Here is a 16774-nt window from a genome sequence, read left to right as displayed (position 1 = left end):
GCCCTGAGTCAGTGATCCACGTGCACAAAACTGCGCGGTGCTTACTTTTTAGAAATAGCAGAAACGTGCCCTTTCATACCTTGAAGTAAAATTATTACTGTTTGCCCGCAACTGTTGCCATGTTTAGTAGTAGTGTTCCTTTTATTGAGGAGACCCCAAACGAAGCATGCTTTGTGTTTGTAGAGTGTGAGACCGGGCTAGTTGGTATTCCATGCTGAAGTGACTAGCGCTGGAGTGGATACCGGGCACAAAAGGGCGACCACGGCGACAGCGCCCTTACCTTTTCCGGCGATCATCCCATGTATGCGAGCTGCCACGTGCGAAAAGTGGCATTATTTTACCCAGTTCGTCTGGGTGTTGGCTTTAAACATTCTCTTGTCTCGTCGTTAGTCTTCCAGATGACATTGTGTCGATGACCAGGGTGTTTCAGTGGGCATTATGACGGCCAAAGGGGTCCAGAGAGTATTGTAGCGATGCCCACGACGTTCTCGCTAAAAGGGCTCGCACACGCCTTCCCTGAGTCCCTCTCATGTACATTATGCACGCTCTGAAACCACCCACCGCCGCGGCTGGCAAGGCAGTGACAGCAGCAGCAGCAGAATTGGAAATTAAAAGGGAGGAGGCATAGAAAGCTTCGCTTTAATATCTAGCAGAACGCCTCTGTGCACACTGTAACCTGTCATCCAGAGCTCTGGTGTTTTGACAGAGCTCAATTTCATTCTACAAAGTATGTGCACCTGTCCTACGCGAGGGGAGACGGGCGAGTCTCGCGCAGGTCTGCATATGCCAAGACATCTCGAACGTACATTGCAGGTGGGCAATCGCGCGCACACTTGAAAAATGCCTCGCCACTGTTCCGTGAACAAAGATGGGTCTGCAAATAGCCCGCCAATTTCTGGAATCTCATTCTAGCTATAATGATTGGCTTAATGTCCTATCCATGCAGACAATAATACTGTCTCCAATTTGGGAGGGGAAATATTTGAGTAAATAGCGCTGTTAGTCGGTGTGGCAAATACTGTATGCATCGCAAATTGTAGGTTGGTTCTCTATGCTTTCTCACATTTCCCACCCTTTTTTTTTTCAGCACTCTGTTCTGGCAGCTGTTTGTAAGCCAGTAGAACTTTCCTTTCCTATACAACTACAAACTTAATAGTTTCTTTTTGTACAGCCAGCTTCGTAAATTGACGCAGGCGCGAAGCCATGAGCGTTTTGCACGGCTCTTTCTGTAGAGGCTGCTTGATCAAAGCATTGTGGCGGGTGAGAAGGCTCAAGTTTGCCTACGAAGCTACCTTGTTTTTAAACGTCAGAGAAGCAGAACGAATTGGGGTTATTGATTCCGCGAAAGAATCTCAGGTGGGGTCAAATCTTCCCGAATTGGCGTATCTTTTGTCCGAGTATGGTTCTTCGCCCCCTTTTCTGCCTGCTTCGTTGTGCTTGAAAGAAACCTATACGACCGCATTGCTTTGGAGCAATTGTGGCGCGTCCAGCTGCATGCTGTCACGTGGCCTATTCATTTTGCTGGATTGCTGGCGTCCCACAAGCAAGAGCTGCACTTGTTCTGCCTTGCTGAAAACGTTTTGAACATTTTTCTTTTTGATTAAATATTCAATGCTAGAAAAAGTATGTGCGCGCTTTTGGATCCCGCGGAATTTGTGCGTGACGACATTTGAGAACTGTGTGCCACCTAGCCCACTATGACATAATAGTAGTGCTTCAGCAACAGGTTTTTCGCAGGACATACTTAAAATGGCTCATCAAAACAGACAGTGAAACGGTGGGGAACTTTCTTCAGGCGTTTTGTCGGCATTGAAAGCCGGACATGTCTCGGGGGGGAGTGGTTGGGGTAGGGGAGGGCCCGCTTCTGGATCCGCCACTGGTTTGTAGTGCCGTGGGACACGCTGTCTCTTTGTACAACTGTATGTTTGTGAAAGTAATAAAAATAAACAAAAACACCCTTGCACCCACCCCCAATATTCTTAGTCAGTGCACCCTTTTGGTGGCTAAAAGGGTGTTATGACATCAAGAACTGCCCTACGCTTCGCAAGAAGTCATGATGATGGGATATTTCTAGAATGAAAACACCCTTCAAGGGTGTTATGACTCGCAATTCTCACCATCAAGGGTGTAAATTATTTTACTGTGTGCGCGAACAGGAAAGCACGCGGGAAGAGCAATAAGTAAATGAACAATCCCATTTTCGTCGCTGCTAAAGCCCCTATAGTCGCCGCGGCAAAGCTGCGCGCTCTAGCGGAATTCCCCGGGGGTCTTCGAGCCGGCCGAATTCCGCCCCCCCCCCCCCCCCAACCTTCTCCAACTTTGAGATTCGTTTTTGACGAGCGACGCATATATTAGAGGAACCGGCGGCCGACCGCGCCGCGCCACGGTCCCTTCGGCATGTCAATGGACTTTGTGCGCGGGCCGCAGTCGCTGAACGGGAGTTCGCTCGCGCGTGCGTGCGCACGCTTGCAGAGCGTGATTGAAAAGCCCTTCCCCCCTCTCTCTCCTCTACGAAAAAGAAAGCCTTTCGGCCCCCATTTCCCTTTCGCCCTCCGTCGTTCCATCTTCTTTCTCTCCGCCGCGCCGCTACTACTACTACCTTGTCGTGATGAGCAGCGCGGAGAACGCGCGGTGCCGTTTAATTGGACCGCAGACCTTTTTTGATTGGACGCACTTGTTGGCCTCTGGCACTGCGGGCCGCGCCGCCACTGCGCCGCAGTGACGTTGGGGGAGGGGGGGGGGGAGGCGACCGGGTCCGCCGACGACGTCACGTAGAATAATTGATGGTGCGCGGGCCCGCGCGTGCTTAATTGCGTGCAGTGTCGCTCGCGATGTTATAGCCGCAGCCACGGTAGCCTCGATCAGATGGCGCGAGGACGCGTTAGAACTTGGCCGCATTGCCCGCTTGGTCGCTGACTTTCTTCGAGTAGTTTGCTGCAGACTCCTCGCACCTCATACGAAAGCTCGAGAATGGTTTCTTCAAGGTCTTCGCGTCACCGAAGTTCTTTCGAGAGAGAGAGAGAGAGATCTTTAAAGGGGTGCCGGAGTTGTTTGCCCGGCTACACGCCTATAACATGTTACGCTCCGAAGGTATGTCATGGAATGATACATTCATACATAATACACGCGCACATATCCCACACACGAGTAAAAAGTACACACTTTAACAGGCATACACAGTGTCCCGTTCAGACCCGTGTCCAGAAGTGAGACTTAATGGCTGCGCACAAAGCAATGCTAGCCCTAGCAGCTCTATAAGAACTAAGAATATGGTGAGGCTTGAACGAGCTGCCACTTAAGTTTAAAGTAGGTTTCGAGAGATGTATCTGCCACAGCAATGCTTTTCCAACGGGAGGTACGCAACGTAAAGGACTAAAACAGAAACGCGCAGTGTACCTGTTGTTGTACGCAACTAGACAGGTTACATATACGGCTTTATCTGGTCGCTCAGGAGCGTGGACTTTGCTGAAGCCACCGGCGCCATTACAGCTGACAGTGTTCTACCTGTGTCAGGAAACAGCAGTGAATAAGAGGACGCGGTCTTCAGACTGTGTTTGCAGTCTGGCGAGCGGTATCGTGCTAGGACAGTGAATTGAAAGCTCTTCTCGTCAGGTTAACCCAGCCATCCGAGGATCCACCACATGCAGCCAACCGAAAGAGAAGTTGTCGGAGCACGAAATTGGCGAATATATATATACAGATAGATATTCTTCATCGCTCTACTTACAGTTTCGGTGAACAATGTAATGGTTATATAGGGAAGGATCCACTGCACTTTTTTTATTTAAGGGTGGATTTAGTTTGTCGCAGTTCATCATCATCATCATCATCATCATTATTATTATTATTATTATTATTATTATTATTATTATTATTATTATTATTATTATTATTATTATTATTATTAAAGTTCGGATATTGCAGGTTCCGAAAATGTTTGTGGCTGGTGGTAATTCATAACACGAAACTTCCGGAAGGCCCCGTGGTACTCTCAATATTATAGCCACCGGGCACCGGATGAGTTTGGAGTGGTGGCGCCTTCATGCGGCGGCGCCACAAATGTAATAGCATGTGACGGCCGAGCCGGACCTACACCTGTTTATTTTATTTATTTTATTTATTCACACAATACTGCACGCAGCAATGCTGCCCAAGCAGGAGAGGGTTTACAAAAGATGCTTTTTCAACAGTTTCTCAAATGAAACGTAAGATGTGCATTCAACAACACATTCCACGTGTTCGCCGGACTCGGCAGACGCTGCCCCCAGATACGTTAATTTAATATGTTCGGTCTTCTTTTTTTTTCTGTTTTGCGTTGCCGAAATACCACGTGAAAGCCCATCTGATCAAACATGTGTTTCTGGGTGCACGGACAGCTACTGAAACATGACTGAAGCTGGTTAGGCCATTCACTTTTAATCGTTTGTCGTCGCGCCCTCACCAGATGGAACGGCGGCAAGACTGGATGCGCAGTGTCTAGGCAACAGTACGTACAGTGCTCAGCAACCGAGACGCGATGCTCGAAGCGCATGGTCACAGACGCTTTTTGCACCGCGGCTTCATGCGCTGGGGAAACCGAGCTGATGCACCGTGCTTTACAGCGAGAGCGAGAACATTCGTGAAGCATTCTGACTGAATTTGGTCCCAGGGCGATCACGTAGAGCTCAGCTGCGGCGCAGAAAAAAAAAAAAAAAAAATAAGACACTAGCAGCCGCGCGCTCCGAATATTGCGTTTCAATCACTGAGCACGGTACATTGCCGACGCTACTTTGCAATGTATGGTCCAGTACCTGTAGTTGTAACATTAATAAAGGAGCTGCTCATAAGCAAGAGCTTCATGTCCCATGGGAAATGCCTGTCTTCGGCTCCGCAGCTCTAACGGCTCCGGAGCTTGGGCTTCGTTACGAAGGCCAACGCTCCTAATCGTGACGCAAGGAACAGAGAGAGAGAGAGAGAGAGGAAGAAGGAAAGGCAAGGAAGATCTTCATTACTTCTATAGCGGTCGAATGGACGCTAGAGCGCGCACAAGTGCTCTATAGCTCGTGCCATGAGGGACGCGACGCATACGTACCAGTCGAGTGAAAGAAGTGGAATACAGTAGAACGCCTTTATGAGGAAGAGCTTGGGGCGTCCGAAATCCTTCGTTATACAGGTCACTTCATTGTAAAGGTCGCGCAGCGCACGTAAGAACTATATAGTAATTCCGTGCGGTACTCGAGTGTAGTTGGCGGCGGCTTGAGAGAAGCATGCGTAAGGCTCGAACACCGCGCTTGCTTTGTCTGTTGCGTCAGGGTTTCGATCGCACCGTCAATGTGTATAGAAAAAAGTTTATTCAACAAGAGACGATATACGAACACCGAGTCACAATCACGGCAGACGATCACATATTCAAAGTACAAAGCACTGTATACACGGCACGTTTTCAAAGAAGTGCCCGAGTCCTCACTCACTAACACACAGAAAGTGATCAGCGCAGGACCGCTGCAGCCAAACATCGCCATTGAAGCCAAACAGCGTACGCGCAAGCCAACATGTTATCACTAAAAACAACAGTAGTTACTCTGGTAATCTTTGTAGTCTTCTGACAAATACTTCGTACTACGAGAAAATCAGAGCAGTCTTCGTGCGCCACTTCGGTAGCAGCGAAAGCCTTTTATCTCAACATCTCCCATGCAAAGCCCTTAAAGAGCACAAACGCCATGTTGGAGGTCATATGTGGCAAGAACGCGCCAATTCTGGGAGTCGGGTGAGGGGGGGGGGAAGCACCACCTCGTCGACGCCGACCCCCATTTGCAAGAAAAATCGCATTACCTGAACGTCACCGTGTAGGCGTGATATGATACTTGCAGCGACCCAAGTTGACGTCAAGAAAGGTTAATTGATGAGCGGCAGATGCCCGTTGGCTCCTGGGGTCACATATACCCAGTGGCAAACACGCCGCGGCCTCGTGATACATACCAAATTGTACGTATTTTACACATTCTTCATGCATCATCGGTGAATTCTTTTTTTGTGCGCTTCCCCTATTTGCATGATTAAGTACGCGACAATATTAGCGTGCACAGCAAATAACGTCTGGAATGTAAATGCTGGAAGCTTTTTAACGCGGTGAGCTCTGTTGACTAGGCGCAATTGCATCGAAATTCGTGCTAGTTTTCTACTTCATATAGTAGTATACCTGGTGCCCTGAGTGTGGCCTATACCTCGTATGCGGCCTATACCTCGTACACAGGCCAGTGCTGTGACTTGCGTCGTTCGCGACGCTGTTCGCCAGCAGGTCGCTGACGCGCTGCTGACGCCTTACGACGGCCGCCCAGTGTCTATACACAATCATAATCATCATCGTAACAATCTTCTCCTTTTGCAGTCCATTATATGAAGAAAGCCTCTCCCATCAGCTTAAATCACCCTTGCGTCACGCCAGCTGACCCACCGTCTATAGGCCTGCAAATTTCCTCATTTCATCACGCCGCCTATAGTAACCTGCCGTCCTCGATTGCGTTTACTCCTCTTGCCACCCATTCTATCCCAATAAACCGCTGTATGTCTACTATACGCATCACCCGACCTGATCGATCAACTGCATTTCTGCCTCTTGATCTCGGCTATGGAACATTGGCTATCCCTTTGCGCTCTAAACCACACCGCTGTCTTCCTGTCTCTCAACGTTACGGCCATCATTATTCGTTGCATCGGTCGTCGCGCAATAATTGGCTTTTTCTCAAGCTTCAGCCTCGTATAAGGTAATATAGCATTATATAGAATGTAGTGATCGGGCTTCCTTCTTTTTATTATTTTTTTTGTACGCAAAATGGCAAGCTGCTCCAATCACGACTTGGGAGAGTGTTGACCCACTTCGGTTATACCCGTTTTGATTCGTCAGGAAATGTCTCTTTCCATGACTATGCACAGTCGCCCGGAAAAAAAAAAAAGAAAAAGAACCTGAGGGACACGGGATTTGAGAAAAAAGCTGAATTTCTGCGCGCGACGTCCGGGCACATAACCTCCAATTCAAAGTTTCAGTATGTTTTTTTTTTTTTTTCCCCGACATACCTTTGCGATCTTCACAGTGGTCCATTAAATTAAAATGCGCCACGCCTCGAGACAAGAGAAATTCTCGTCTGCCGGGAAACTCGCGCTCCGCAAACTTTTCCGGTCCACTTTAAGTGCACAGTGCACGGTGAAAACAGTAATAAAAAGGGCGTGGCGGAGGTGATCAATCCATTGGCTTTAGAGCGAGCGCAAACGCGGGAGGCGTGGTACGTACAACTCCTCCAGCCCAGCAGCCCCGTCGGTCATCAGGCCGCTCTCCTGCGTGACGCGAACGAGAGACGACAGAAAACAGTCGAGTACGTGCTATAAATAGATAGACCCGCGGGCGGTGGTATATCGTACCTCGCATAAGAGGCTCACAATGCCGTGCCGCCGAGCGGGCGCATCTTTTGTTTTGGTTTGTTTGTTTGTTTTCTCTGGGAAAAAAGAATGCATGAAGACGGGCGCCACGCCGGCGAACTTTTCACTCAGGGCCGATTATGTCGGCTAATTAATCTTGCTCCTCGCTAATTCACGGTTTAGCGGCGTCCGCGTGATAATTGCGCGTGTACCGCGAAACCCGATGCCTGCTTGCACGACGCGCGCGCGGCACAGCCTTTTCTTCTTCCACCTCAGTGTTTCTTCGGTTTCTTTCTTTTCTTCTTTTAGTTTTGGTACATTATTCTCTCTTTCTTCGTGCCCTCCCTCCTTTACCGGGTCGTCTTCGAGCCGCGGACGGCTCCGACTCCTCCCCCAATTTTCGCCCCTCTCCCCCGAAAACCCCTGCTAACCTACAGCTAGTAACGCGTCTCCCCTAGGCTCGCGTATACGCGACCGAAGTGAACAGAGTACGTCTGGCCGCAGTTCTTTATTTTTTTTTTTGCGTCTAATTGTAGGCTTGGCGCCTCGAACGGCGCTGGTCCAAGAAAAGTTTTTCGGGATGAAAGCGAAAAGGGAGCGTCGTCGCATGCAGGCGGCAGAGGTAACTGGAGCAAAGAAGCGAACAAAAGAAAGGTGCAATGTGTTATTAGAATGCCCGCGCACATACTTGGACGCGCGCTCCTCGCCGTAAGAAAAAAAGAAAAAAAAAAGAGAGAGGACGCGTGTTCGGTTCGTATAGGGGCAGCACGATATTCTAAGGCCGGCGATTTTCGGAAGTCCTCGCAGAACGTTAACCGGAAATGCGGAGGGAGCAGCATATACATGCGCCCGGGACCCTCTCGCCGATAGCGTGCCGCGGTTTTTCAGCCGCCATTTTTTTTATACCTTCGGTTTATAAAGACAAGAACAACGTCGCCAGCATCCGGGGCTTTCGAAACTACAACGCGAGAGCGGTGGGTTCGCGTGCGCAATGGTAGTTATGGGACGAGTTTGGTTTGCGCTGGCAATTCCGAAACAGTGGAACCGACGGCGTCGTGTCAGCAGGAGTTTTCTTATTTTTTCTCCATGCTGCAGCTTGGTACTTGATTGAAAGTGCTGTGTATATATTACATGCTTGAATATCGATAGGAGGAAGAACAAATAAATAAAATAAAATTTAATCCGGGCATGTGAGCTCGGGTCATGTGGTGTATGCAGAATTAAGCACAAAGTGAACAAATATCTTCGTAAAAAAATAAAAAATAAAAAAGAGATAGCGGTTGATCAAAGGATACGAAACTTGCCAAGGTTGAAGACTGGGCGTGTTAGTATAGCATATTAGAGAGCGCTCTGTGGTGTGTGTTTCTCTTCTGTGTGTCTCGTCAAAATGTTGCGCAATCCAACCTCTAATAGGATCAAAGGAAGCATACGTCGGAAGCGATAGAACGCAAACTACATATCAATATCGAAGAATGAATGAATGTATGAATTTATGAATGAATGAATAAAAGGAAGATGACAACAAATGTAAAGAATTTGCGAAACGTATTGATCATAAACATAAATGGGGAAGAGTGATCCCTTCTAATTTAGCGAAAAATATAGGGCGGATGGGGGGGGGGGGGGATAAAAGAAACATACCTGTGAAATATGCATTAGAAGTAGAAAGTGCGCACAAGAATGTGTGCTTATATCTGTTATTCTTATTCTAGTATGAGTTTTGTTTTTCGTTTCTTTCCGAAGTATTGCGTCTACCATCCTACAGCTGAACGCCTTAATCAACAAGACCCGATCTTGACTATTCTTACATCTGTGGTGGAGAGCGAGTGGTGAATGGGGCGAAGCGCGGTTACCTCGAAGGTCAGTGCTTTTTGACATCTATATAAAAAAAGCAATCAGTTTGATGAAGTTTGCCGGTAACACTAAGAAGGAACGAGCCTAGACCACCATGATAATTCGCAACCGTCACATCAGAAATTCGCAAACCTGATGTGCAGTTGGTAAATACAACGGAACCGTGGAGGGAAAAATAAAAATAAACAGAGAACGGCAAAGCTCGGAGGAGGGCTTTCCAAAATTTTGCGGCTTTTTCTTGGCAGTTGTTACCATCCGTAACGAATAGTTGCGTATGGTTATGCGGCCGTTTCATGTTATTTGACTTTTTAGCTTTCCAAGCCCTCTTACCTTATTGGCGGTATGTGTTCAATGCTTCTGAATAAGATTTAATCAAAAACGAAGATAGGATCCTCGTTTCTTCCATCCGCTTTGTATACTTCGCGATCGGCTGCCTCTTCGAAGTTGACTGCTTCAATATGCGGGGGGGGGGGGGGGGGGAGCGATAAAGAAAGAAAATAATGAAGGCAAGCCGTGAGACAATGAATGAACAAGAATATGTACCCCCCCCCCCCCATTTGCCGCCAATCGGGAAAACGTGAAATGATGGAGCTTCGCTCGCGTGCTCACCAGCTATATCCCTCCTTCTCCGCAGGCCTTCTCCTTTCGGTCGGTTTTCTCGCATATTTTCCAACGCCGTTATTACGCTTTGCTTTTGACACTTTCATCATATTTCTCTACACACTATATACATACGATGCTGCGCTTCCAGCCGTAATGCGTGTCCGCGGCGGAGGTCGGGCGGCATATAGTATAGCAGGTACGGCCGCGGGTCGCAGGAAAAGTCAAGCCCCTCCCTTTCGGGTCGTATTTTTGTTCTTGTCTTGCTCTGCATCTCTCTCTCTCTCACTTTTTCTTCTTTCGTTTTGACTTACTATATCTCATGGAACTTCTGTTTTGAGAGCGGAACACTGCAGTGTGTCGGCGGCGGAGGGCGGTGATCAAGGCAGCAAGCCAAGCCAAGCCGTGGCTCGGGCAAGCGGGAGGTCGTCCAGAGCAAAAAGAGAAAAGAAGGTGCAGCTGGAGCGGTGCCGGAGAGGAACGGCGTATGTCTATAATTTGGAGACGGATGCGCCGGTGTGTGTGAGGGCACTACCTGGAGCCGAGAGACGCGTCGCGACCACCGCCATTGCACGCACACACGCACGTACGCGCACAAACGCACATGCAGGTTGGTAGCTACGTAGACGTACGTACACAGCTGAAAGTGAGAGAGAGAGAGAGAGAGAGAGAGAGAGAGAGAGAAAGAGTGTCCGTTGGCTGTAGTCCTGCACTCGCACTTGCGCACACGCGTACAGACACACGTGGGGGATAGGGAGTGCGTGCGATGGCGTTTGTTTTCGCGGTCCCGCGCTTCTTGGGGCTTCCTTCGGTGTCTTCTGCGCGCCTCTGGTCGGGGTGTGGTTGCGCGCGGGGCGGGGGTAACAACGAACACGTGTCTGCTGGCTGGCTGGCGCCATGCGCCAGCGTCCTTGTTCTTTTTCTCTTTTTCACGGAGGATACGCTAAGCCGTAACGTCCTCGCGTTCTCGAGGTTGCAGACCCTTCTTTCTTGGTTTTTGCGTGTTTTCTGTAATGGGAGGAGAGAACTACAGCAGCTATCGGCAGCACGGGAGCAGCGCGCGGGTTCTGGCGCCCGTGTCGCGGGGGCGAATGTCGAAGGCACCGGGGGAGGCACCGGGGGCACGGAGTGCAGCATATTGCGCGCGCGCACGCACGCGCCTCTGCACTAACGCAGCGCGCTGAACGCAGGAGGCTCGACGTCGACGGTTCTCCCTGCTCGCACTTGAGTGTCCCGGGAACCGCCCCCGACGAGTGTCCATAGCGGGCAGAAGAGCGGCACGGAGGCCACGGTCGCTTAATAGCCGCCTTGCCGCCAGACATTCCCTTAGCAACTCTTGGCTGCGCGACGGGCGTCCCTTTAGGGCGGTGATGAGCGCTGAGGGTAAGTGCGCAATCGGTACCTCTTTTTAGCTGCTTCACGGGCGATGCTATTAGTGCTGCAGGTATGTGTGCACAGTTAGGGAACGGGTGTCTGCAGTCTCATTACACCTCACGACGCTCCAATAAACCTTTGCGCACAGTCGCGGAGAACATCTGAAAGGCACATTCCGGCATTGCTATTTATTTATTTATTTATTTATTTATTTGAATATGCCTCACGACCCCGCTCTGGGCACTGGGTAAGAGGGGCATCGAGAACTATAGTCAAGAAAAGTGCAAACAAAGTACAAAAAAGAAACTGGAAAGCGGTATTACAGCAAGCCGGAAATAATAAAAGAAAATATACGTGGCCTTTAAAGATTAACAACGTAGTTATGGCAAACAAGGCACCGGTATAAAATATTCGAGCGAGACACAGGTACTACGTATACGCAGACTTTGTTCGGTAAGAGACACAGGTGTACGTATACGCAGACTTTGTTCGGTAAGGGAAAAAGAAGAAAGCGCGGTCTGCATTGCATAGTGATATCTTATCATCTACAATCGCAAACATTTTCGGCCACCGATTCCTTCAGGCCAGTTGATTAATGCCGAAGTGCTTCGGTTAACCAGCGAATAATAAAAAAATATGTGCAGATCCCACGCACTATGCGAATCGAGGTAAGCGAAGCTTTGTCTGCTGTTAGCGTTCGTTGACGTTATTTGGCCGTGGTCCACTTACAGACCACAGCGCTCGTTCGTGTCTTCGGCACTAAGTGCACGCTTCGGCGCCATTCTGGGTTGTAGCATTGTAGCTGCCTCCTCTCTCTCTCTCTCTCTATTCCCTCGCTAGCATTCTCCCCAACTTCTGCCTCTGCTGTCGTTGCTGTTGTAGGCGAGCACGGAGACAAGCGCGGCAACTCCTGCACTGCATTGGGGTCACGCCTAATTAAGGCGTCCAGACGGCATTGTACGCATGCGACGCGGTGTAAATGTTGACACAAGCTTCCCGCGCCGTCTTTCCTTTGTGCCACACTGCTGCCCGGTACTAGCGCGATAGCGTTGCTTGACGAATAATTCTGAACCACAACCCCGCAGGCCTTCCACATGGCGCAGGTTTTGCCTTACATTCTTTTCAAAGTTATTCCTCGGAATTTTGAGAATGTCAGCTCATAAACAAATGTCATGAAACAAAGCACCGACAGCGTATGTCTTTTATGGTTTTGTGACCAGGCTCAACCACGTCCCGACGCGGCCAGCGTTAGCGGTGCGCAAGACCGAAGCAGCAGCAGCAGCAGCAGCGGAAAGTCGAAGGAAGAGGCAAAGAAAGCTTCGCTTTAAAATAGGTACGGAAAATACACTGTGCGCACGCGAGCTTTCTTTCCCACGCGTATGGAGCTTTTACGGCGAGCGCTTAGTGCAGTACTAGGAAGAAACGTTAAAGAAAAAGACGCCAGGAATACTTCCGGAAAACGTTGTCACCGCTATATAATAGTGAACAGTAAATGTGAGGTGCAACTATACATTTCATGACATACATTACGATATATGTGACGGTGGGAGTGCCAACAAACATCGTTTGAAGAACTCTTCTTGCGCGCAGACACTTGACAGTTAATTGCCACGACGCGCTGGTGAATATGAGCTGCGAGTCGTATATACCTTTGCGTACTATATCACATGCTCAGTGATAACATCGACCGCAGTTTGTGTTCTAGAAGCGCATCGCTGACATTCCTATAATTGCGGCTGTGGGCTATGATTCGTTCTGTTCGTTACACGCGGCGAGGGTAAAGCCGAGAGTGAGGAGGCGACCTGACAGCAACGGCGGCGCAACAGAACGGACGGACACACATCCAACTCATGCATATCTGTTGTTTTAACCGACCTTTGTTTTAACTACCACTGCAGCAAAATAGTGTGACCAACTGTTTCGTTCCCCACATTTGCACACGTTCAATTAACTGCTACTATGTATAACTGCAGCACCGAAAAACGCAAGTCCATTCAACGTGGCAGACCGTGGACAAACAGGACGAAACGTATTCCGGAGAGCCACGTCCCGGAGAGACGCAGGACGCAATTCAATGCCTCGGCTCGCACCGCCGTCCTTATCTGACTTCCGCAAACGGAACTCGAGGAGTCGCGCAAATACGTCGAGAACAAAGCGCCAGATAATTGGACGGGTAATTAATTGAAGCGCGTGTTCGCGCGGACACTCCGCTGACGCTGCAGCGAGCATGCCGCGCGATAACGAGGACGCGCGGCAGTATTAGCGCGAGATTACGAACTCGCGCGCTGCTTTGCATATATACAAAAAAAAATTTCCTCGTGACTGCATCGGTCGTTTGTCCGTCTCCCTTATCTCCGTCGTCGAAGTTCCGCTCCACCGCCGCAGCATCAGCGAAAGAGCGCGCACCGGACCCACTTTCGTCACTTTCGCCGCGCAGGTGGACATTCGCTCTGTATATATCGCCTAACAAGAAGACACGCACGCAGAAAGAAAGAAAAAAAAAAGCAAACAAACGACGCTTATTAACGCAGGCGTAAACGCACAAGTATTCGTGGTCTCATTAAAAACAGCTGCGCGGTGTTGTGAAGGCTAGAGCTGATGGTCGCGGTTAAGTGCCAGGAAGAAATTTACACGACTTTTCGCGCGTACAAGATCAATCAGCTTAGCCAAGTTTAGGGTTAGGTTATAGGTGACCCGGCGACGCATCTTATTGCGGCCTGCCTATCGCTAACGGCGATCCAGTGCGGTCACTTCGCTGATCCGGCTTTCGACTATTAGCTGGAGCCCCCGCTGTCGCTTCAGTAACACTGCATGGTACTTCTTTCAGCAGTCCGCAGGGACGGGGAACAGAAAGCGAATAAGTGGTCGCGAATGGCCCCACGGATTCGTTTCTGCAGCGCTTGCTTTTCCTTTAGCGACGCGAATGTCATTCGCTCCGAGGCATAGTGGTAAAGAAGAGGGCGCTCGTTAGTATATGCAGATGAGGGTTCCATCGCGGTGCGGATAGCAGCGCGCTGTATACAGTCAACGCGCGCGCGCACATACCGGGTGTCCCAGCTAACTTGAACCAAGGGTTTAAAAATGAAATATTGGGGTCAGGAGAGTGAAACTACCTGCATATTGGTGACAGGCATTTGGCGCACCACAGGAAATTTTTTGTATTGCAATTACTTAACTAGTAATTAAAATAATTTTTTTAAAATTTTTAATATTGACTTTAGACACTAAGTGTGATTCGCAAAGTTGGAGAGCACTTTCAGAAACCCCCATTCCATTATTCGCCATAAAGAAAACCTTACGTGTACCTCTTTTTTCGAGCTCGAAAGAAAGCCCGCGAAATACAAAAAAAACCACGTGACGAGCGCATTCGCGCGCCGCGATCGTGCTGCTCTCAACCGTGCTTTCAGTGAACGAAATCAGCTCCGGTATTCATTCGGCGGCCCCGTTTCAGAGGCAGGCCGATATCTTGGTGGTGGTTTCTTCGGCCGTGTCAGCCAGTTCGCGCGTGACGGTGTAAATTGCAGCGAGTGCGCTGCGCTTTGCAGTCGCGATAAAGACTGCCAAGCTCGAAGTTTTCAAATGAGAGGAGTTTTATTTGCCAGTTGCAAAGAAAATAAATGTGGCGGTTTATGGCTTGGCTGTGCGGCGATGACAGCCGTGGCATGCGGTTGTCCTGACTCCATTTCATTTCGGTTTCTTACCAATTATAAAAAGTGCTCGAATAGGTCACCTTGTGCGACGATACAGCTATGGCATCTTGTAACCAAATCAGCCGTTGCATTTCGTATGACAGCCTCAGGCATGTTTAAACAGACTTCCGTTATTTTGTCTTTAAGGTCTTGCGGTGTGGAAGTTGGTGTGCTGTACACCTTGTCCTTGATATGACCCCACAAAAAGTAGTCCAGAGGTGTCATATCAGGAGACCTGGCTGGCCAGTTCACGGGACCTAGTCGTCCTATCCATTTCTGCGGGAACGCTGCGTCGAGCCAGGTCCGAGCCTTGGCGCTGCTGTGCGCGGGGGCGCCATCGTGTTGAAACCACACATTTGTGGCCCTGGCGAGCGGTAGATCCGAAAGGAAGTCGTCAACGGGTCCTCTGAGGATATCATTGGTGTAGCGATCTGCTGTCAGCGTCTGGTCGAAAAACACAGGCCCGATCAAACTACCGTCGAAAAGTCCACACCAAACACTAAATGACCACTGGTACTGGTGCTGCGTCTGTAAAACCCAGTAGGGATTTGAATCGCTCCAGTAATGAGCATTGTGCAGGTTCACCTGTGAATTGCGCGAAAAACTAGCTTCGTCACTCCATATCACTTTGTTCAAAAAATCCGGGTCGTCCTGCATCTTTATCAGAATCCAATTAGCAAAATCGGTCCTGTTTTGGAAGTCCCGTGGCAACAGATTTTGATGAAGCTGTACGTGGTACGGATGCAGGCGGTGTTTGCGCAGTATTCGCCAAACTGATGACCTGGAGACTCCGGTATCCTCGCTCACGCTGCGCACGCTTGCTTGGGGTTCCAGAGCGAACAGCGATAAAATATGCGTCTCGAAGTCCTCGTCAAAAACAGGTGCTCTGTGTCGTGTGGACGTAAAACTGCCCATCCGTCGCAGCGTCTCGAAGGCACGCAGGATCGTTACTGAACTTGGCCGCCTGCCTGGGTGCCATTGTTGCATAAGGTCTGCAGCGCGCCTTCTGTTCCCATGACATGCACCTAGAGCCAGAACCATGTCTGCTTTCTCTTCATTTGTAAACGGCATGTCTGCAGTGCTAGTAATCACTACACCAAAGATTCAGTCTCGCATGAGAGTGGCATAAGAAGAGCACACGACAAACTGTGCTTCACCGCTGCTTCCAGCTTTCAAAATCCTCATTAGGAAACTGCAACACACAGCCGCCAACACCTCGCGGCGAAACATTATTCCCTGTATTTCTCTTTTGCTTCTGAGTGACAAAGCAGACTCGCCATCTCAGTATCTTATCAGATTGGGACTAAGTCGTCGTCGCCGGGTGCCAACTAGCTGACGCGGACGAAAAACCCCCGCCAAGATATCGGCCTGCCGCTGCAACGGGGCCGTCGAATAAAGGCCGGAGCTGATTTCGTTCACTGAAAGCACGGTTGAGAGCAGCACGATCGCGACGCGCAAATGTGCTCGTCACGTGATTTTTTTTGTATTTCGCGGGCTTTCTTTCGAGCTCGGAAAAAGAGGTACACGTAAGGTTTTCTTTATGGCGAATAATGGAATGCGGGTTTCTGAAAGTGCTCTCCAACTTTGCGAATCACATTTAGTGTCTAAAGTCAATATTAAAAAATTTTAAAAAATTATCTTAATTACTAGTTAAGTAATTGCGATACAAAAAATTTCCCGTGGTGCGCCAAATGCCTATCACCAATATGCAGTTAGTTTCACTCTCCTGACTCCAATATTTCATTTTTAAACCCTTGGTTCAAGTTAGCTGGGACACCCGGTATATGCTCGCATCGCCGCCGACGCGAGCAAAACAGAAACCCGCTGGTCGTTCGTCGGTCCGGAGAAACAAAAGCAAGCGACCT

The 16774-nt window shown here is 49.3% G+C and overlaps 1 protein-coding gene across 1 annotated transcript in view; it reads right to left on the bottom strand.

Annotated features, from left to right (window-relative positions):
• LOC126537593 (uncharacterized) overlaps positions 1 to 16774 on the bottom strand; it is a 464401-nt gene that overhangs the window by 189920 nt on the left and 257707 nt on the right. The gene's annotated exons all lie outside the window — the stretch shown is intronic.

The sequence above is a fragment of the Dermacentor andersoni genome, chromosome 4 (assembly GCF_023375885.2).
Source record: "Dermacentor andersoni chromosome 4, qqDerAnde1_hic_scaffold, whole genome shotgun sequence".
NCBI lineage: Eukaryota > Metazoa > Arthropoda > Arachnida > Ixodida > Ixodidae > Dermacentor > Dermacentor andersoni.
This window is presented reverse-complemented; position numbering and strand designations above follow the sequence as displayed.